The 24,785-nt window shown below is 32.4% G+C and overlaps 1 protein-coding gene across 1 annotated transcript in view; it reads left to right on the forward strand.

Annotated features, from left to right (window-relative positions):
- Positions 1 to 1,064: 1,064 nt before the first annotated feature.
- Positions 1,065 to 24,785, forward strand: part of LOC132557353 (homeobox protein php-3-like) — a 109,505-nt gene continuing 85,784 nt past the window's right edge. The window contains exons 1-3 of the mRNA XM_060221845.1: positions 1,065 to 1,099; positions 1,511 to 1,653; positions 13,788 to 13,830. The gene's annotated coding sequence lies outside the window, so the exon portion shown is untranslated. The remainder of the gene's footprint in view (positions 1,100 to 1,510; positions 1,654 to 13,787; positions 13,831 to 24,785) is intronic.

Here is a 24,785-nt window from a genome sequence, read left to right on the forward strand (position 1 = left end):
TATATATTCAATCATTGAAAATCTGCACTATGCCTTCCTGCGGACTTGTTAATGAATGGATTGAGAAATATCCGTACTCTACGCAAAGAAACAAAATGGGTATGTGCGATTATTAAGAATGAACACTAGTTATACCAGTTCCCCACATAAACATGAATTGGACGTTAAACCATGGTTGCTTCGACGCCCAGAAAGGTACAAGGATGCGCCCTATGGAAATTTTATTTCAAATTACTGTTGTTTTATGTCTTAATCTTACAACATCTCCGTTGACTTAATTGACCGTACAAAATATGTTGTTTACAAATGACTGCTAACCCTGATGTAGTGTCGTAACCTTTATTGGGTGATAGTAGGTATTTGAAATTTTATCTATTATTTGTCTCTACCAACTTTAAGCGTAGCCTGAGGGAAAGAGGTATTCGACTTTCTTATTAGTGTAATTTTACAGGAAAATTATGTGAATTTTACAACGGGCTGCACCGTAAAAGTCTTCCTACCGGTCCGGGTATGACGAGTAAACGCGGTATGATAAACCGATATTACATATTCTTCATGTGGCTATCAATGTCAGTATTTGCAATAAAAGACAGATTTTGGATGGTTTGTAAAATGAAAATAAAATGCCATATTACAAAGCACCTCAGCCCATCATGCATCGTTTTCATTATAATACTGAGGTATAAACTCTCTCATCTGACATTTTGAAGGATTAAATGTTTTCCTTACAGTGAAAACAAAAGTATGCTTTAGGAGCAAACGGACCCAAGTGTTACCGATACTTTTATTGAGAAATATCTATGTCTCTGTCAGCACCTCTAGTTTATTTTATATCATTTTGGATTTATGTACAGTATATAATAGTAAAAAATAAATATTTCGATATAATGGCCCGTCAGGATAGATATGCTACACCAAAACTGTAGGGAATATCTATCCCAGTGGGTGAAGATTAAAATTTACCATAAAACGTTAATCTGTATGTTCTTATTTACCGCTTTTAAACAGGAGAGAATTAAGACCGTTGTGATACCAGTTGGTGCTCTTCATCGGTCCCGGCTCAGTGACGAAACAGAATTGGATCAACAACGAGAGGGAGGTACGACCTGCGCAGTGATACACTACTGCTGAAGCGAAATAGCATAAGTGACCAATTTTCTCCTTTCTTAAAATTCTGCATACGCGGAGTGTAATTAATATGAAAATAATGTAATTCCTGGTATATTCATATGGTATGACACGATCGCTTATTATTGGGTTTTAATATTCATAAATGGGTGATAAAATCATAAATAGAAAGAGGAGCACAAGGTCGATACATATCATCGATAGTATTTGAAATTGTTGTTTATACGGTAACTAAGAGAAAGTTCCCATTGCAATTAACTCCCTACCAGGCCATAAATCTATGTTAGAAAGGACAAGCCCAAAGAAAGGCCGTCACTGAGGATACTTCCCGTTTCTTCCTTTGGGTAATACAGATTCAGCTCTGAGAAATTTCATTTTGAAGGTTGTCAATTGACTTCCATTCACCTTGTATCATCCACCTTGCGCTGAATATCACTTCTCTAGGAAAGCATACAGAGAACTCTAGCAGCGTCTGGAACATCATCTACTCTCATATCGACGGTCCCATCGTCATCACTGAGCAAGGTAAGAGTCTGCGATAGAACGCTCTATTAAGTTTATATGATTATTCTCTTATATATACACTATATTGTCTTGATGTATGATATTTGGCAGGTATCGCTATTCCTGTAGCTAAGCATGACATACTTTTCCAGGTTTTATGGTGACTTTTATTTCTTTGACTGTTTTTTTGTATCAGCAAATAACATTCATTTGACTACAACTTTGCAATCAAAATTTGATGTCGGCCATAAGACATAGGAAAGACTCTGTTTATACATCGTCTCAACTTAACCAAGTTATGTGTAAGAAAGCCAGCATTCGGGGTACTCAAGTCCATATAAAATTGTCATTAAAATGGAGTCCCCGCATTTAACTGGAGGGGAGCTTACAAGGGACAAGCATTAGCTCAAGCTGCTCCCTATGGGACGGGCTTTATGGTAAGGGACTATTACTGTAGGGGCAGGGCTAAAACTATACAAACACCTAAAGTGAAACAACTATCAATTTTCAAGACATTACCGAGGTTAAGGCCCAGAATCTTATGTACACTTAACGATTATTTTATATGCTTTCATTTAAAAATAGAAATATAAAATGGTAAAACCAACAATTTATTTTCAGTAACTTTTATCAAGACTCACAGAGGAAATGATTGGCATGTGTGGTAAAAAAGCTGTAAAATGAAGGGGAGACCGTTTTCCTAATATTACCTCTGAACACACGGTGTTGGTGAAAATGCACTAAAACTTCTTTGCGGGATTCCACATATTTTTGGTAGACGAAAAAAACACTTATGAATAATAAGAGAAGGCTCCTATAGGTTACCACGCAGTAAATTAGTCTTAATGCATATGGCTTTAAACCGTCAATCAGACTGAAATTGAGAGCGAACGGATGTTGAAATGATATATATATAGTGCATTCATATAGATTCAATGGTCGTTTTTCCCTAATCATAGTATAAAACTATTGTTTTTACCACGATGAAATCCGTTTAAAATAGTATCATAAAATTATAAATCAGAGCATATGATGTGTTTAAATAATTTATTTGTGGTATGACGCAAAGGAAGGTATATGAGAAGAATTTTGGAGTTTTATAACATAACCCTATTGTAATGTTTGTTATGCTATATAGTCTAAAGTTATACTGAAGATCAACTATATAAATTGTTATATTAATGTCGGATAAGCCATATTAGAAAAAATGCAAGTTGAAATTATAGTTGTATGATATATTATTAGCTTACATAGTATTTATGTTTTGTGTGCTGCATTGTAGACACACACACACAAAAACACACAAATATATTCATATTTGAAATGTGTACATTGCATATATTCCCTCGTATGTTATATTAAAACAAAACGAGTAGTTTATATTTAATGCATATATAAAAAATACATAATTTGCAACAATTGTGAAATAATCATTACAAAGTAGGTCATGTTCTTAGTTTCATAAAATATTCCCCAGCTATACTGAATAAATTCTTAAAATGCATTTTTTTTTTATTTCAGTAGAGTTATGTAAAATATGTCTTATATCAAGTAATGCAAAATGATTTAATGGAATAAATAAAACAATTTCATCATAGTTGATTTTGTACTGAATATCTTTTAAGTTATTTGTTATTCAGATTTATCATCACTTTCTCTGAATAACGGTGTATTGGAAAATATTTATTCATTTGTAAATAACTGTATAAAATATCTTAGATTCGATAAATATTCTCAATTGAATGTGACTTGAATGTAATTATTATATAGTGTTGAAATTCGATAATATCGTATAAGTACATATATTTATTTTAGACGCACTGAGTACATTTGATTCTCTATTAATAATAACTCTTTCATAAATACATGGATGCCATTGAATTTATGGGTCCATGTCCGTTTACATGTTGCATCAATAGATTACTTGTTTCACGTTTCTATGCTAACATAACCAAAACAAAACATTATACATTCTGCGAAGTTAAATCTGTTACAGTCTCTGTTGAAAAGAATAATTACACCTAAAAATAATGAGAAGGAAGCCACAGTTAGAATTTCACATTTTATGTATTTAACATTATAGATAATATGAAGTAAACGGAATGTATTGTCATTTATAGTTTCTTTTGACGTTTCAATACCAGGGCGATATGTTGGTACTGGTATACAATATATTGCTGTCTTAAATGGAATAGAAAAATAGAAAAACCAACATGTGTTAAACATCATACATATGTCTGATACACTAATATACTGATATACTAATAAAGATATGAATATGTTTTACTTATTATGTATGATATTCAAGAAAATGGTGCACATGATTTCACTCAGACATTGTATGTAAATATACATAAACATTACAATTGCATGATTATGTACATATGATAACATATAATTACATAAAACGTTGATACCATCTAATTGAAATTGAAATTAAACACTGAAATTGATTTATTATTGCTAACAAACCGAGCATCACATCAAGCACAATTACGTCGGAGTAGAACAAACAAACTCAGTATAATGGTATTCCCGTTTTCCTTTCAAGTCAATCTTATCATAATGAATAAGACTATACACACTTCATGGAAACATTTTGATGACACGATAATTTAAACAGAATTTCTGTTATTAGTTGAGATTACAGCAAAATGTCATATGCACCATTTGCCTTTCCAGTGAAATTGATTTTTTAATGTTGAATTCTAATTTTCATTCGTGCTTTCTTACTTGAAAGGCATAACGGGTAATATCAGTCCTCATCTTGGAAGATGTTATACAATCATTGTTAACTTAAACATTATGTTTAAAAACATAACGCGTATTCTAATCTTAACACCGTTTCCTTTCCTATATATATACATATATATATATATATATATGAATGAACCGATTTAATATCGGTCGAGTGTTTGTTTTTCGCCATTATACTTCAGTTTAAGTCAAGTTAAAATAGGAGATAATGTGCAAACAAAATTATCAGCTGAAACAACGTTAAGTTAAAAAACATAAAATCCTATTATTAGATCTAGAAGCACGTAAGTGATTCAGTTATCTACCTTACTTTACAAGTAAATACAAACAAACTAGATACGACTTTAATCTGATAATCCTCCTGTTTATAGTTCAGCTTTCAATGAATGTACTTAAAATAAGAGACCGACAGCGCATCGTCTACTAAGAACAAAATGAGATATAAGTAGGAGACTTGTGAGATGCTGAACATGTTTTGTATACATTTGGGACAAGAAACAGTCATTTCAGAGAGTACATATCTAAAGAAATTACATTAGATATTGTTTTTTGAAAGAAAAACACATAGTGTAATACGAAGGTAAAAGGGTAGTATATAAGTTCTGAGATACTATGCATTTTAGGACGAACATTTATAAGTAATACCATATATGGATACCATAATGAAAACCATTTAGTTAGATAACACGTTCTCGATATATCACAAGGTACTATTCATATTCGTAACTGTTAAAACATAATTGATATCAGAATGGTAATGATTTTCTTTGCACTGAAGTTTATGTATCAAGCTGTTCAATATTTCACGTTTAAATCAATCCTGTTGATTTGTTACTTCTCAATTATACTGTATCAGTAGCATACTTATACTATGTGTTTTATGATTAATTGCGTCTGTTCTAATGAAATCGCAGTCAGGCAACTATTTTCAGTACAATACGTTTCATAAAAGCATATATATCTTGCCACATTTTGCCACTGTGTAGCTCCAAAAGGATTTCTCCTGTCTGGGACTAGGTTTAAAATGTGTGTGGCTCTCTCTTGTCTTCAATCTTCCTGTGCGAGTTTTTCCTTACAAATGATTTAGGGGCCTTTTACACACCATTTTCGAGAGATAGAACCTATTACGACTGTTCCGCGTTTGTATATGGATGTTCGACGTTATAGGTAAAGCCTAATGGGTAGAAATGTAATAATTGCTTTTCAGATCGTAAACAACGACACACTTCCACTGGCTAGCATCTGCGACGCTGATTATCAGTGATAACATTCTGGCAGAAGAATTAAATGTACGATAGCATAGTGAAATTAAATTGAAACAAGCCTTCAAAGAATACAGTCCAACTTAACTGTTTTTCACACACATGCCTACTCTGCACGTGTACTATATATCTGACCTCTGTTAATCGTTATAAAAATGTTTCCTTTGGAGTCATGAATATTCATATAGAATGAAAGGGAATTATGGATAGTATTTGTCAACACCTGTGTCCGAATAAATCTTTTATTAATATGTCCGTTTAACATAACGATGGTGGCGACAAAGCGCAGATCATATCAAGCGAGAAATGGTGATGATAACATTGTACATGAAAAGTTGTTGATGGTGTTCAAGTATCGATAGATAGAACAAATACACAAATATAGGTTTATGAAATGAATTTTAATAAACTCATGCCGAATCCGTTATGTCCCCTAACCAGTATTGATGTGTTGATAAACAGATAATTCTGACTAATATATATATATAAATACGGTGGCGTTGTTTAAAAGGGTTTTCTATCGTTTGATAAAACTTGGCATTCTGTTTAAAGTAAAAAAACAATAGAACAATGCTCTAGATTCATTCATTAAAAACAATATTGAAATGACGGAGTATATCAATTTATCACATTTTTCACAATGAAACATAAGATACAACGGGGGAAATATATGTGGTATCTATATAGTACTTGTTGCAGTAAATTCTGTGAGTATAACATGTTTTGTTCTCATTTTGGTAGCCGTTAGAAAGGATAACTTTGGTAGAGCTTGTGAACATATACCTTGTAAAATGGAAAGAGACATCGACGTAGTGTATTGCTCCTATATAGCCTAAATTAAAGCGTAGCATGTTTGTTTCAGTTTCTTTATTGATATATTTTATCTCGTTGGGTTGAATCTCTGATAGTTTTCACCAGAGTGCAGCACGGGTGCAAAATAGCAAAGTCTGTTCCCCATGGAGTGCGCAAACATCTCAAAGATTCAAAGATTCCACTCTAAGCGATGAAATATAACTGTTTATTCACCAAGAAACGAAAAGCATTCCTCTATATTACCAGGACACTTATCAGATAAAAAAATCAAATCTTTAATGAATATATAAGTTTTACCTGGCATCCTGGGTCCGTTATCAGGACAAAATAGAATGTGGAGCAGAGTCGGATAGCAAACCTTTTAGATGATCTGCTGACCTACACATTTCTATTGTCAGTCAATAGCACTCTTTGTCAAATACCCAATGGGACATGAACAAAAATGTTTATATTTTACTCTAAAAATTTCGAAATAACCGCGTCAAAACTGAAATCGAGCTTGAAATGTCTTCGTCTGTCATTAGCTTCTTCTTTATATGATGTGATTAGGAACCTTTTAGAATCTGTACTTTCAATTATACCATGTGACCGTTCTTGGTCAGTGATTAAACTGCATTTCCGACTATAAATGATCAGAAAGATATCATCGAATCCCATTCTATTAACCACAACAGCCGTCGCATCTCAAAACTGCATTTGTATTAAAGTGCACGTTATATTGCGCAATAATAATCACCTTAGATGTCAAAAATGCATATTATCACCTGAGAACACGTGGAAACAGTATTGCGCAGACACATATATTTATGCATTACGATAATACAGCAAAGTCAAATGAATACAGGGCAAAAGCGCCCGGTTAATGATGCATCAATAGATATTTTATTCAGAATTTCATTTTCGCATGTGTCAGATTGGAGTCGATGTCGCCATACTAAAGGTTTATTAATCGCCTAGTTATGCAGTTGGTGCAAGATGTCTGTAGGTACAATAAAACAGTCACCCAAGCTTTCCATCAGTGCTAATTATACTTTTACATTTCTAACAAATTATGTATTTGTTTTCCCATTTTTTGTATGAATAATGCCAGGCTGAATTTCTCGAGTGTCATCATTATGTCTATGTATTAATGTGTTTGTAAAATACATCAAATGTCACCATACGGTGACCATATTCATTCACGTCATTCGTTTGGTTGTTTAAGTGACAAGATGGAGGATGCATAAAAATTCTTAAATTTTACAAGCTGTTCATATGAAGTGTTTCTATCGCACGTTCCGTTGTTGCAGTATATCTTTCCAGGCATTCCAATTTTCTTAAATAATTTTTGATTTTCTTTCACTCGACCTGAAAACACTGTAAACGATGACATCCTGATACTGTTATTGCTGTGATTTTTGTATATCGTAAATAAAAACGTTAAAACACGTTGCAATGCAAACGTGAATTGTGTCTCCAACATCAAATTGTAAAGTTTAAAATGTTTTGGGAGACAGAATATGCTACATCTATAGAAATGATTTCTTTCTTTATTCATCGTTGGATACAAAGTACCTGACATCTTGTTCCGGTAAACTGTATAACGCGTCCTCATCAGTTCTCGGATACACGGTCGTAATCTAACGATATGAGGGGCCGTCAACGGTCAGTAATACGTGATGTGATTACAATTCATACAAAAACACAAAACCAAACAATTTCTAAAGTTGATGCCATTTTATCATGATCACTTTTCTTAAATAGCTGCTAGTGTTTATGAATATGGCATATGTATGACTTATGTTGACTAACTAATGGTGTTTCGTTTTACCAATAAACTATAGAACTCTGATACCATCTAGTAAAAAGTGCATGCCCTGACAGTATTTTTGAATGAACCTGTATTCACAATAAAACTTAGTAGTCAGGAAGCATGCTTATTGATATTCCAAAATTTTGCCGTATCGAATGTACTTGATCATTCCCCCTTTAAGGTTTCAATGTCAAACATATCTTTTTATTATATGATGTTTTCAAACTGTATATCAATATAATAATGGAGAAACATAAGCTTTTCCTTGATTGTGTTGTAAATAAACCGTGATGATTTTAATTCCTTACTTCTTAGAACAAAAGGTGAAATATTTCCCTTTTTTAAGTTTACTTTCACTATGCTATGATCGCGGATGGTTGCGTGATTGGTCGTTAAAAAACTGTGTTGACATGTCGGTAATTTCTCGTTTTTGTGTTTTGAAATTACTATGATATTATTAAATGAATGTCGGGTTTTGTCCTAGTATTCTACACCAAACGATTGATCGCGATGTGCATAGCGGATGTCGTCCATGCAGCAGAAAGGTAAACCCTCAGTGGTCTATTTTCTCTATGTAGCTTGATCTTCGTTTAAATCGTCCCTTTACTCATTTTTGAGGGTTTTTTCATCGAGTTTGAGTTTGAATCAAAAAGCTGGTTCTTCAAGTGGAGCATGTCCTTTTCCAGCTTTGATGAGTTATGGTGATTTCAATGAACAATTTGAACTATTGCTATGACTTGTATGTACTGTGTTCTTATTGTCTGCTATCAAGATACAGCTTGATTGCAATGAATATAAAAGTACCATGACGAGATAAGTATGCACATTTAAAATGACAGGAATAAATATATAATAACACGGAAATGTAAGATAAAATGACGATATCGGTCTACAATTGGGAGGAAATACATAACATTTCTGTGAGGAATTTAAGAAACAGGTGACATTAACAAAATATAGAGAAAAATCAAATAGAAAGGGAGATAATTCTCTTTCGTTTTAAGAAATGCACTTGATATTAGATATTGATTTAACAAATTAGGCACTTAACATCACTGGCGTTCCTTAGAAGGACAAAAATGATGTATGATAAAATTTGATTTATGTTTTGGCTATACTGTAAATTCAACCATAACATGCTAGGAATACCATATTCACTTAAGTGAATTTGTGCAGTCAATTGAAAAAGATGCATCAGGGAAAATGAAAACTTAAATCCTCTTTTGTTAGTTACTGATTTGGTCAAATAAAATTCCGAGAATTTCCAAGTTACTGCTAGTTACTGATGTGGTCATATATGTTTCCGAGTACTTTCCAAGTCACCGCACTAGTAGACCTCTTACAGCTTACAAGCAAGAAAAAAAGTTTGATATCTGATTACAATTTCCTATAATGATAGATTTAAAGACAAAAATGTGGATAGATAAATATTGTATCATAAAACAAAATGAAGAACGCATGCTTTGTGCGCAACAAAGAAATTGCATTAGTGAGCCTTTCAATTCCCTTTTTCGCAAAGGGACTGTTCAAACTACACATACTATAGAATTACAGCGATGAGGAGACATTTTGACAAAACAAAAATGCAACATACAACTACCAATATAAGCATTATCTTATAATAGAATCTTACAGAACACAGTACGAGTGCTTAACAACAAGCAAAATTATCAATATGCTGAGCGAACGATAATATGACATCTCCTTAACTTCGACCAGCAATATGAAATGAATTAAAACCAAATAAAAACTTTTGATCTGTCATGATATATGTTTATCGCTTCTCGTATTTGTTGTTCATGCTTATATACACGTGGTTCCGAATGTGTATTGAAGTAATTTTTATTTTGGATTTTTTTTTTCTATCTGAAACATAAACACCAACATCTTGAAACAATAATGTTATCTTGAAATAAGCATTTACTTTGAGTGAAATTTATGACAATTTATTAATATAGTTTAGTTCTACTTGTTTCAAACCGCAATAAAGTCACATTCTGGAAAATTTTGACGAAACTTTTAAATGTTTTCAAAATCTTTTAATGCATCGTCTTTTTAATAATGCTTACTTTCAATCAGTTATTTATTTACTTTTTCCAAATGTTTTTACTCCGAATTGTCTGAAACATGTTTAGTATCCGTCGTTCTGCATTTGACTTCGTAGATTATGTGACCAAGTTGCAAATACAATCAAAGAAAAACAGAAGAAGGCTTATATGTAATATCCAATTCCATGTGTGTTTGGTTAGCGACCGTAGGAACTCCTGTTCGCAAAAAGGTTTTATGACGCAAATACGGTGGTCTCGAAACTAAGGGAGGTAACTCGGCTTATCTCACACTTCAGATTTCGCCTTTGAGAAGCAAAGGATTGGGTCTTAATTTTATGATCATCCTTGCAATAAAAAAGTCATCCTAACTCCGAGTTCATTAAAGTTGCCTGGAAACGTAATTATACCGGTTTGATCGCCAAAACTAGGAAGGAAACTTGATGAAAAAAATCCTAGTCTATTCCATTTCTTCTGTCTTGAATTACATACGAAACGGAGAGAAAAATCTTTCATTAAGCAAATGAAGATGGTAAATAAAATGAAATTATCAGTAATTACACGAAATTAAATACACCAAACTACATTTATGATTATTAGTATAACGGTAGACAAAGGGTAAAGAAGATATAAAACAATAGTTTTACTAATTACAAGATAATGCTATTGCAAAATAGCTATCCAAATAGGTTGTTAAACGGAAATGACGTAACATTTTATCGACAGTTTAATTGAATTTAAACTGACCTAAATATTCTGAAATAGTCCTTGGTTAGTATGAGAACTGAAATTACTTAATTCCAATTAGGAAAAAAGTAGTAAAAAGTTCCATAAAACAGACTTGAATCTATTATTATCATGTCATTAATGGGATGTACGACGTAAGCTTTGGGTCTCTATAGTGACAGTATGGGACTTAATTACATATTCTTCTCCGCGCCTTTTCAAATGTTTGTAATTTGTAATAACAAAGGACTGATATATCAACCATTTTAGTAAAAGATATCGTTCAATCAAATATGTCTTCGTGCATCTTAGATCTTAAGCCTTAAGTGGTACCGTAAGTTTTTTTGTGTCCCGCATTCACAATGTTATTCAGGAATTCAAATCTAGTTTTAACAAATATAAGGCTTACCCGTATTATTATCCTTCTTTTTTATTTGATAGAGAAGTTTCATGACACACAATGAGGAGACAGCGAGTCAAGATCAAAGTTGTCTTAATCAATAGAATATATCTGTCGTTTGAGGGTGCCGTTTCTTCATCTATAATGCATATATATTTATATCAAACTGGGTTATATTTATGAAATATTCAAATAAACAGCTATATGGCCAACATGAAGTTAATCTGCTTGGCTATATGTCATAAAATGATATCAATATATCCGAAAAATGGGGAGTTTATCTATTATCATGAGATATCTTGGTTTTTACAAGGACAAAATCTACAGATAAAAAGAAATGTAAATCCAATCCTATTTGATATACAAGGAATATATCTAACTTTAAATATTATCCAAATACTTATTTATATCATGTTTCGAATGCTTAACTTACATCATGGACTATCTTATAAGGTTTCACTACGGATAATTTTATATAGTTTGCAGTTCAAAGTGAATACAGAATAAAGTGATATGTTTTGTACAGCATGAATCGTTCTATCAGGTCGCCATGGTTTTTATGTACCAAGACCTTGTTTTTATTAGGCTGGATTTCGCTGGACCGGATATCACACTACTAACGGTTTCCATTGAACATCTTGTAACTTAAAGATATATGTGACGGAAGGCAAACCATGTCTGAGTAATGCAGAATATTTAGGGAAAGATGAAAGGGGATCACAAGCGTTTCGTTAGGCAAGGGGTCTACGTTATAGAAACTCTTGTGTAATTTATCGTTACGCTTTGCAAAAAATTCAGTCTTGCATGGCAATTTCTTAATCCGAACGCGCACGCGCTCTTATTCTTTCTCCTTGTTTGCAGCATGCGCATTCATTTGATGCGGCTAGGTCTTTGATATACTAGCTACCACATGCAGCATGTAACACACGTGATGATTACGTGCAGACCACCATATCATCAGAGTTTGAGGATCAGGAGGGAACCTCTTTGATACCACTGTTGATTCATAAACAAATAGCAAGAAAACAAAGCGTTTGTTTTCCGTCGATTGACAACTATTAATATAAAAAAGATAATGATAATAGCTTATATTTATAAAACAAACAAATATCATAGCAGTATTATCCTTATATACCACAATACCTGGTCAGGATTGTGTGAAAACGCAACAATTATTATATTGTACTTACTGAATTTAGTTAAACGGGAAGATAATGCCAACTATGATGCTATAAAATAAGACAAATTTATCATTCTTATTAAAGCAAGCATGGTTTTTTAACGTCACCTCGCTTTCCCGTTAATGCAAAGTCTTTCCCATAGCCACTGGAATATAGATTTTTGATCATTGTCACTTCAACGTTTGATATACTATTTGTTGTCTATAATTTTAGTTCTTGACTTTGTGAAAAATGACGCTAAGATGTGGTGCTACACGTTTAACATAAAAAGGGATTCGTACTGTGATTACTTTTAAAAGTATATTAGAAATAAATAAACAAAATGCAATAATAATGTATTTTATTTTCATTAAAAAGTACATAAAAATGTAATAGTCTAATTTGACATAGAGTACACCAGCATTGATATGTACTTTTCACTTAAAATGGTTCAAAAGTCAGTATTTTGCGTAAGTGTATCCATCATTATATAATTATGTGCATGCTGTGATTTTTTAAAAATATCATTTTACACATTTAAATTTAAAAAAAAAGATTTGTTCATATGTTTCCGACTATCAACGTGTAAAAGGTCGCATCTAGTATGGCTAATGGTAGCTAGGGTCTAGGCGAGTTCTTTGTCTGAAAACATACGACTCCCCAGTGTAAAGTGTACCTCTGTGGTGGATTTCCATTTTATAGGTATAAAATTACACAGAGAAGTATATATCTATTTTCTAGCTTTGATTTATGCGAGTTGTGATTTGTATCTTGACTATGTCATAGCGGTACTGTACCACCCGGATATCAGTTAAAAATCCGACAAATAACAAAAATTTGAAAAAAAAATGTACTTGGTCGATGTACTGAAATCACCACAAAGGATCGCCTGTAGTTCTTTGTCACCTATTTTGAAAATAAAATCGGATATCAGAGAAATTTTCATGTTCGTACTTTTTGTTAAATGTAACATTTATCATCGATAGTTTTATCGGTATTTATGTCAATTGTTTACGAAGAGAAGAAAAATTACTTTGCGTAAAAACGATAAACGATCGTAACATTTTCAAACAATGACTTTACTTTTGTCATATCCATACACAACGAGTCCAGAAAGTTGTGTTAACGGGTAACACTTACAAAAATTTATGGTTTATTATGTCAATTTTATAATCACTGCTTCTTATATTTTGTTGACAGATTCAGACCTCGGAAAGAGCCATTGAATGCAAACAAGAAAAAGGTAATTGGTATTTCTTATCGTAGTTTGTTTTAATTTGTAGATTTTATATTTTGGTGTATGTAATCTCTATTAACCTGTGTTGCTTGTTTGTGATTCTGTATAAACATATCAAAGAATCACTGTCACGATATGTATGTAAGATAGCGTTACAGGGATCTTAACGTGCAATACCATTGTTTTCAGAGGGAATATATGAATCCATATCACTTCTAGCCTCATCCCCAACCCAACCACCCGCTTCACCTGCTGTCAAAATATGTAACAGCCAAACGGCTCGATACAGAAAATAACTAGTTTTATTTTTCAAAATTACAATTATCAAGTGAAAAATCGGATTCGTAGCACTAACGTGATGTCAATTCCAATTCCTGCTCCGTGAATGCAAATCTAAACTTCGGTCTTATTCAATCTTTTTATTAAAACAACTAGTGTTGTTTAAATAATCTTAGCATACTGAGTGAATAAGATTAGTATTCCTTTGAAGATATAAATATAGATGTAATATATACCTACAACGACACATAATTACATACAATCATCGTATGATACTTACGATATAAACAGTATGACGTAAGTGGTATACAACTAAGGCGTGGTAGTAATAGTAATAGTATTAAGACCAACTTTGAAATGTTATAAACATTTGTTCCCATTAAAAAGTTCTGTATAAATAAGCGAATATATAGACCAATACAGTACACGTAAGATATTGTTGACTGGATGAAGGTATTTTTTTATTCTCACACAGCATTCTCAGATCATGCTACTGCAGTACTGTATTCAAGTGCAATATCCGGTATAGGCTTTGAAATTGTTTTGAACTTAGATCCCGTTGTTTAAAAGTCCTGTAAACGGAGCATCGGATCAGAAACGATAAGTAAACGTTAATTGTTATGATGTCCACCATACATATACTACAATCTTACTCTGTTGAATCTATGTTTGAAATTTCAAAATGGTCAAAAAGCAATATATGTAATTTTTCGGAGATATATTCAAGGCATCTTTTGTAGATGAACAGGTTGTCTAGCATGTGTGGCATCATCTATTTAGGTTATAACTTTTTTGAATTTCATTCAAATCGAAGCCAATAACAAGACTTGCATAAAAAAATACCGACATGTTGACAGAGCATTTATTTATACAAACAACATGGAATCTCTGAAAAGTCAAACAGCCCGGAAGGGTAAGCGTTTTCTGCTTCACGTTAAACAAACATGCTGTTATTTTACGATTATACATACAATAGTTCACTTGATGTAATAACTAGATGCCAAGGCATGTGTTAATTCGCACAAGGGTGTGATAAACTTCCATATTTATCAGTGAATACACCATATCCTAGTCTTTTTAATTCATGTAGTATGACAACGTTATAAGATTAAAATGAACTGACGTCAGTAGTTTTCAGATCATATCTTACTGTCATTATAAAAGTCTCAAATTGAAGAAATAATTTGAAATAAACCTGTATTCCACAGCATTTTTTGAATAGATATGAGCATTTGATATAAAAAAAACTGAATTTTTATCTGATACTGCATTTATAAAACGCGACGAAGAAGATCGTTAACTCATCAAACTTTTTTCATTCTAAATACGAAAATAAAGTAAATCTGATTTGTTAGCTGACAATGATTTACATACACAGAAACCTACCTGAGTAAGCAAAATTTGTGTGCTGTCATGGATATTGTAATTGTACTCTTCTTAAATTAAATCGTTTCAATCGGTACCACATTCCGTCCAAAGTTATTGAAGTACTTGGACAACAGAAAAAATAACCCGAAGAATCTTGAACAACTGCGGATTGCAAAGTTGCTTATATATCTGCATGTCTTACTGAAATCGACTCTAATACTTTATAAAGAATTTAATGATAAAACACATGTTATTTCTGATAGATTTGCGTAATTTTCTTAATTCAGCAATCTGTCTAAACATGCGTGATATAGTCAATCCTCCACCTCCCCCCTCCTCCTTATGCGGAATTGTAAGGCCTTGATATATAAAATAATTGCACGCGAATATATCTGACAAATGCAGAAAGTGTACAAAAATTGTGCATACGTCCGTACGGCATTGTTTTCTTTGCGCTTAATTTATTGTTAACTGAATGTATCGGCTTTTTGTAACAACTTCTACATGTTGTACTGTCATCTTTCCTGAACAGAATACAAAATGCATTCCAATCATGCAGTTGCATGCATTCCTGGTTATGCTCAAATACATAAGCGGCCAGACCGCCCAATTCATAATGATATAATCGACCTTGCTTTTCTAAATATAGAGACTGGGTGTTTAACAAACACTTCTTCTCTGTTTGCCTAGATGGAAAGTGTGTGTTGCTAAGTGGATATGAATTCGACCGACTTTAAAACAGATTGCCTTTCCTTTCAGCCACACATTTTCACGGCCTTCATACATATTACACTGATCCAGGCTTTAATCATCAAAGAAGCCAATTGCACATCCTTGTTTTCAAACGAAAGACTGAGTCATTGACTAATGATACTGTAAAAGTACACAATAGTGGAAGGCTGGAAGAATTTATTAGATGAATTTTATTTGTTTGCACGGAAACATTTCAGATTTGTCAGCAAGCAGAGATACACGTTGTCAAAACTTCCTATATATGCATTAAATGCAATTGTAACGTTCGAGGAAAAAAAAACTTTAAACTAGTTTGATAATACTAAATTGCATATATGATATGAAAAACATCAAGAAAATATCAACAAGACAAAATAATAATAAAAAATATTGAATATTAGACGACAATACATTTGTATTTTACATAAGTTAGTAAATATCTTGCATACAAGTATATAATTATTCATTCCAAGACAAAGGCATGCATCATTACACTCCTTGAATAACACTTTTTGATTATTATGAATGTCAGTTATTAACAGCTAAATTGTTATAAGCGATGTCTACCATCCGATAAAGAAGAAACCCCGTAGACCGAATGATAATCAGACACGCTGATGTCATTTGGCGGTATGATGAAGGAGATTTCTTTCACATAAATATGTAATATATTGGTAAGCCTAAAGATACCGCTATAACGGGGGTATATCTACATAAATGTTACTACATTGTCACGAGGCGGTATGACGGAAGAGTTGTTGGCCGTGTAAATGATGTATGACATTGCTTCCCGCGGAATATTGTCTGAACAGACATTGTTGATTAGTAACAAGCCAGTGATATCCGTCAGGGGACGAGACTCTTTATCTCATTAGTGACCGGTTCCTGTAGCCGACCATCTCAGATGACCATGGTCACGATATAAACACGACCAGACCAATGCTACAGACAGAATTCGTGTGCATCTGCGATTTGGCCACTTAGCCTACTTTTGTATCAATGCGCGATTTATCACTGTTTTGGGAACCAATGATATCGTATCACTTTAACGAAAACTGAAGTCAGCAAATTATTTCTGATAGGTGATAATAGAATTATATATGGCTGAATGTAGAATTGAAGGATGAAGTTTACCAGCCCCTGTTTTTTCTCAAAGAACTGTTCAAGAGCACTTTCGATACACTCCTGAACCGCTTCCTATTTCACTATTTATACTACACCTTGTCATTGATTTGGAAGGTCTGATACCATCCCTCGTGCTTCATGGGAACTGTCCACTTCAGATGTCCCTGGCAGTAAACAAGCCATATACGCTTTCGAGAATATCGATTTCTTGTCTTCGTATCATTGAATGTCCAGCGCTATTGAGTTTACTGTGTTGTATCTGCCTTGTGAAGCAGTGTGCATTTCACAGTAGTTCCCATACATGTTTGATAACAACTTCGTTAGATTATCGTTTATCGTGTGTTGTATAAAGGACAATGATCGTGTAGATGAATCCACAAGAAAACTTTTGACAAAGTTACGAAGGTCAGATGAAACTGATGTTATTTGTGTAATACAATATGTGATAAAAGTACAGAGATAGAAAAATACAATTTGTGAATTATTGAATGCAGAGTGATATTTAGGACTGCGAGCAATTGAAAGGGGAGATAACTAAAATCAAAAGAATAACCTGTGATATAAAGGGAGGGAAGTAAAACTAGGATAGTTTTGATAATGCTGAGAAACATGCTAGCTATTTGACAACTGCACCACAATCGGTAAAATATCTTATTTGATAACAGTTGTGAACATTAAGTGTCAAAATTAAGTATATATCAATTATTTAAATCTAAGACAGGCGGCGTTTTGTGATGAATCATGTCTTATCTACATAATGGAACACAGGTTCGAAGGACATGGTGGTCTGTCATTACATAACAGGTATTAGATGGACACCAGAATCAGATTAAGAGTTATGATATTGTAAGTAAGAATATAAAGACGCACTCAAAGTGTGATATATTAAATTTTACAGGTATACGGTGCCTTAGTAATCCATAGAAACATACCAGAGAAAATCAGGATTATCTCTACAAAAACATTTTCGACAAAACGAGATGTTATAAAAGTAAAAAAAAAAGTTTAGCGAATGTTCTGTCTTTTCATCAATGTTTTAACTTAAGATACTGTTTTGAGGAAACACAAACGAAAATACGTTAACTGTCTGACATCTGACATCGATTTTTCTCCTAAAGAAACGGTTGCTCTCTATTGCTGCTCTTTCAGTTGAGAAAAAATATAAGTATTTGAAATAATAGTAGACTGCTTACTACATTTCTATATTAATTAACAGATCAAGGATGTATGTGATTCCCCCCTCCCTCCCCACTCCCGCCCCTCCTTTCTTTTAAATCCAACCGTTACGGAAATGATTAAAGCCATAGTTAGAGAAACTGTAATGTATATATGTATGTGTAGCTTTCAGATTCACTTCAATATTTCAATATTAAAAGTAACGCACATAATACTATAAGAATGAAGCATCCACTAGTCAACGCACTTTTAATAGCTGAAACAAAGCCAATGATACACATAAGTGTCGTTTTGTTGGTGGAAAATTACACACCTTTTCCGGTACTAACGATGGAATCTGTCAATAATTACATTATATCACCTCAGATATTCCACCCCTGTGAGTAGTCAACATTCCTTGTAATCAGTGAATTGAAATCTCTTATAAATTAAAATTATTAGCACTATAATTGAAATGTCAATTAGTCCAGTTACATCAATGAGTACACTTAAAAGTACAATATAAGGGGGGAAAGATGGAATTCTTAATCTAATAGCTAGTTAATAGGTGTAGTATAATACAAATGTCTTTCATAAAGAAAAAACCAAACAAAATAAAAAAAAAAAAAAAAAAACTACCAAAATACAGTAAATAAATATCAGCATTTGTTTGGAAACAAAAATGTAATCAGTTATAGATTTTGATACGTTAATCACAGCTAACATCCATATATTTATCTAAAACTTGAATAACTTGATTGGATTTTCACTTTGGTCTCTTACTAGACGATAAAACGGCAAATGACTTTGTGGTAAATTAAGATACCACTTCCATATTAAGGTTTTCTGACAACATGGTAGACAATAAATAGGCCAATGACTTTGTGGTAGATTGACATACCACTTCCATATTAAGGTTTTCTGACAACATGGTAGACAATACATAGGCCAATGACTTTGTGGTAGATTTATTATGGTTGGGTGAAATTGTTCCATACCGATGTAACATCTGTAGAATTGACATATTTCATATGACACAATTATTTCGACTCCCCCTCCTGTCTGTAATAAATTAGACCTTACCATATCCCATCAATCTTTCACTACCTGTCTGTTGATTCTGTAAAAATATTTTCACAATTAAACCTTAGAGGTACACCTAGTATTTTTTATTGTATCAGGAGCCACGCGCATCGAAGAGAACAAGAAAATGATTTTTATTGTATTTTTTAAAATTCTAAATATTTCCAATCAAATAACAACGATGGCCGACAAAATCAGATTCATTCCCATCATTATAAAAAGTAAGAAAAAGTGACAATTTTTGCAGGAATGATAATGACAAACATGTATAACAAAGTGTCATGTGATTGTGTTTATCGCAGTAGTAGTGTAAGCGACAATGTAAATTAGCAATTTACTTTTTCTTTAGAAATGATTTTATTTAGTGTAATCATACTATATTTATGTAGTAATATTTACCAGCACAGTCTTTAATTTACTGAAAAAGCACAGCAAAACTGCTACTAAAGCATTTAAAAATTGTACAAAAGAAAAGCGAGTGAACATCACATTTAAAAACTTATGTTGAATAAACAAAATAAAACAATTTTGAAACCTAGGAGATGACTGAAGAAAATAAAAACTGATCGAAGAAAATAACAAAATGTCTGCCGTTGTAATTGATTAAACAAAATACAAAGGAGTATGGGTATTTATAAATGACATATATATACTATGGTGAGTTGAATGAAATGCTTAATTGTATAGCTGATATTAAATGAGATAAACTAACTGAATAAAGAAATATCGTTGATATCAAATTTCCGTTTATCAGTGTAGGGTTTGTGTTACCCATTAAGAAACGTACAGAATTAGTGGATGCTGATCAATGGGAAAGATTGAGGATTTATTTCACTAGCTGAATATTAAATCGAAATACATACTAGATCATTTCGATAAAATGATTCGATCACTGACGTAATTAGTATTATCACAACCACCGCGATCCATTCAATTCCTAAATCATAGTTGAAATGACAAAAACGTAAAAATGCCTATATCGAAATGAGCTTTATGTATAATTTTATTTGCGTTACAGGGTGTAAATCAAGAAAAACACGAGTTTTAAAATCTATTTTGATTTCATTTTGACATGAAATGTGTTATTTATACTTTAAAATTTGATTCATATCAAATATTGTCATCGCATTGTTGTTATCGCAATTAATATCATAGCAGGAAGATCTATCGTTCAACCAAAATATTTTTTTTTTTTACTCAAAAACTATTATTCACAATTAGGTAATGTCTGCCTGCTAATATTGAGCAACGAATGTAATTATTCTACAAATATAGTGTTCAGTAAGTACCATCACACCTCAAACATATCTAATAACCTAAAGTGTATTAGATATGATTACATACTTTACTCTAACTGTTTATCAGATTTACTACAGATCTACTGTGTGTGACCTCTGTCATAACTCTAGATTTTTACACACAGAAAACGCTGAAGGCCTAAGGACTTACGGTTTACGATCCAACTACTATTAAGTGGACCAGACCTACATATTTCGATAATGCTAATCTTACGAGACTTGGAGATGCCACCGAGTTATAAGCTATAAACTTTGACCTCGGGGTAAAAAGATATGTAGTTCCTAGATTGTGCAAAAGCATGGACGACTGTACGCGAAGTCATCGGAAATACCGTCTACCGAAGGCCCCATATATCACTCGTTCTCGTACATATCTACCTTTAAAGAACTAATGGGTGGTCGAATGTTATAATCCTGCCTACTAAATCGACACAACTCCCGACAAAACTGCTACAACAGATATACATCGAAATACATTGTGTGTTATGAACTCAGGCTAGGAATGGTCTGATCTATATATGCACTGATAAACATACATGCAGACAGTGGAAAAAATAGTGCGCCCAGTATACGAGCTTTTTACCAATCAAATCCCTAATTTCACATTTTTGAACATAATAAATGCGCCCGACCCCCCTATTTAATATTACATGTCTGTTTATGCGATACTGGGAAAATTAAGGCATAATAGTAAACACGCTCTTCCCATTTAATCCTGGTTTCGTCAACTGATGTATTTCAAACAATAGGCCTTTGCTGTTTACTACATGGAGTCGGAGGCAGCTTAAGGGGACGGAAGACAAAGACTAGGCGTATCTCAAACGCACAACACATACTTACATAAAACGTTCCATTGTTCGGACTTATGCAAAAAACGCTACCTATGGATAACCATATATACCAGAAGAGGTAAGTTAATTTATCAATTACTGAAATTGCATCATTAGAGATAATATCATTAAATTATGTATAGATATCCATAAATTTGAATCAACATTACGTTAGGGTCAGATTCCTTCAGTGATAGCAGCACATCAACGTAAGGAGAATTACCGTTAAATTAGCATATAATTAAAAAGGATACATCCGAAAATTGAATTAATAGTATGAAAAAGGTGTTGCAGAACTGACTGCATTATCCATAAAATGACAGATAATCAAAATTAAACTAATTAAATTTTTATTATTAGATAAAATAAAATAGGATTAATACATGTAAATAACGGATATTGACAATGACATATGAAATTATACAAAATATTAATTTTCCCTGCAATAGTTGTTTACAATAAACAACTAGTATACTAGATAAATTATTTGGCAGATAAACCATATTTCCTTTCATGTGTTGCTTTATGTGACATGGAATACGATAGATATACTAGATTTATTAAAGAATAAAAGTAATTCAAATGTCAGATATTTATACACAAATGTCTGTTGTGTATAAGTCATTTATTTGGGAATAACAAGTCTAACCGAAGGGCGAACTAATCAAAACACTTAGAGTTATATTCACCTATCATGTCTTACGTACAGCAGAGAATAAATATTACATTTCAAGACTGTATATATTAGAACGACACATTTATACGTTTTCACATTAAAAAGATGTTGTATTGTATCAGCTACGTTTTGGCAAAGTAATGATCTCACACTGGTATAAACCATTATTTATATTCTCCACGTGAACATAGCCTTGCCTTACAGGTTTACTCGTATGGTTTGATATATTTTGGAGAGAAACCTTCGACAATCAGCCTTAAAGGTTAAGTTTAAAATAAAAAACAATTGAGATACTAATCATAAAATCAAGTAATTCACACGGAATTATAATGGACAGCTGGTTTTAATTATTTTAAACACTATGGATGGAAGCATGTGTATCAGTGTTAAAAATGTCTCTGATACGGTGGATAAATTTGTTGTAAATTCACTGTATATTTTCAAAAAAGAAAAAAGCACGAAAACAAATGTAAAATTGTGTTTTCGACTAAGAATTAAGGAAATCATTTCTAGCACATTAGTGATTAATGCATTAATTTCTAGAAAGACAAAATAAAAATATTGAAAAGAAATGCTTTTAAATACAATGATATAGGGTGAGATAAAGTGTCAAAAAGGAAAAGAAATAAAGATAAATGGACAAAAATTTAAGATAAAGATAGATTTCTTCTATTTGACACCGCATATCTAAAAAGCAATGTCTATATGCTCATACAGTAAATAACACGTGGGTAGGTTTTCTTCAATAATTTGATTTCATTAGATGTTTGAAGCTGTTGGAAATGTGCACGTAAAAGGAAAGATATGTTAGTGTACATTCTACCACTTATCACGACACATGTAACACATATACACACGTTTGAATCGGCCAATTACCAATCATTGCCATCTAATTGTGACCACCATCAATGTTGTGAATGTTTTTATAGAATTTAACTTCGCTTTCGTGGAGAGTTTAAAAATCTTGTTACATTAGTACTTAATAAAGATATTGTTAAGGAAGGTAATATATGAAATTTTTGTCCCCCTTTTTTATAAGATTATTTTATTTAAGTAACGGAGGATTAGTTTTCGGATTTTTATTCTCTGTTCGTTTTGTTCTTAGTAACCTTCATGTTTGATGGGGTCCGCTGGACGTTTGTCTGTACCTGTTTTACCTCATCAGTCTTAGTGAAAGACATAAATGTCAATTTATATCCAGCTTGACGTAAGGAAGGGTACGGCTGATTGTCACCTTGAATTCTGTACGCTGAAATCATACTCCTCCAAATTGCTAGATAATTACCCAAGGATCTGTTTTATCCGATACCTTCCAAAGCCAAAACCATTTACCAAACAGCTAAGGGTAGGTTACATTACATATAACCCCCCAAAAACCACACCAATACATCTTAAAAGTGTGAAGGGAAAATTGGTCATTTTGTTATCCAGAGGGGAAAAAAAGAGGAAATTTCCTAGGAAATTTCGAAGAAATATATGTCAGAATGATAACTAATGTTACTATCAGTTTCACTTTTACAGTAGACGTATTCATTACATTGTAATTAATGTCTTAAAGGTACTTCTCAGGTATTTCTTACCAGTTTGGCTTTTACATTTCAAGAATTTATATTTTTGTATTTCATTGTTTACATTTCAACATATCAGTGAAAAATTGATATATAGATGAAATGAAATTATTTAATAGATAAACAATTCAACAAAGCATACAAAACATTTTACTCTTTATTAAAAGATCAAATATTTGAAATTGAAACAAAATTGGTTCATTTTTTCATATCTTTTAAATAAAACAATATGTTTGATATGAATTTCTGATATGATGAAAATTCAGTTTCCTTGATGTTAAATTTGTAAAATTTAGGTTTACTCTCACTCATAAACATAAAAACTAAAGATACTAACGAACTTCCATTATAGCAAATACCAAACAAATGAACAGGATATCACAATATGATAGAATTTCAAATGCACAAATATTTACAGTTTAAAGGTTGTATAAGGTATATGACAAGTTTTGATTGCTGCCTTCACGGGACAAAATTTTAAACAAATGTAACTTTTCAGACGAGAAACTGGAATGAATTTATAGACAAGAAACATAGAACATTAGCAAGACACGTGGAACCTGTCTGTTATGATATTCGTGTATATTTTGACAGAATTACGCTTTAAGTTCCAAAAATACACATCATTCGACACTTAGTGTGTGTCACAGAATGAACTATCCTATGGCAGGTTTTAAAATAACAAAATAACAATCATTTAAGTGCAATTCGATGCGATCAAGCAACATAAATATCGATTAACAATTGTGCAAATTTTATCTAACTCGTGATACACTAAGCAGGAAGAATTACTTAAATATATTTACTTTCAAAAATTCATAAATTAAATGTCAGTTATATACGTCGG

Source organism: Ylistrum balloti, unplaced genomic scaffold (assembly GCF_031769215.1).
Source record: "Ylistrum balloti isolate Yb309-2 unplaced genomic scaffold, AGI_CSIRO_Ybal_v1 Utg370662, whole genome shotgun sequence".
NCBI classification, from domain to species: Eukaryota; Metazoa; Mollusca; class Bivalvia; order Pectinida; family Pectinidae; genus Ylistrum; species Ylistrum balloti.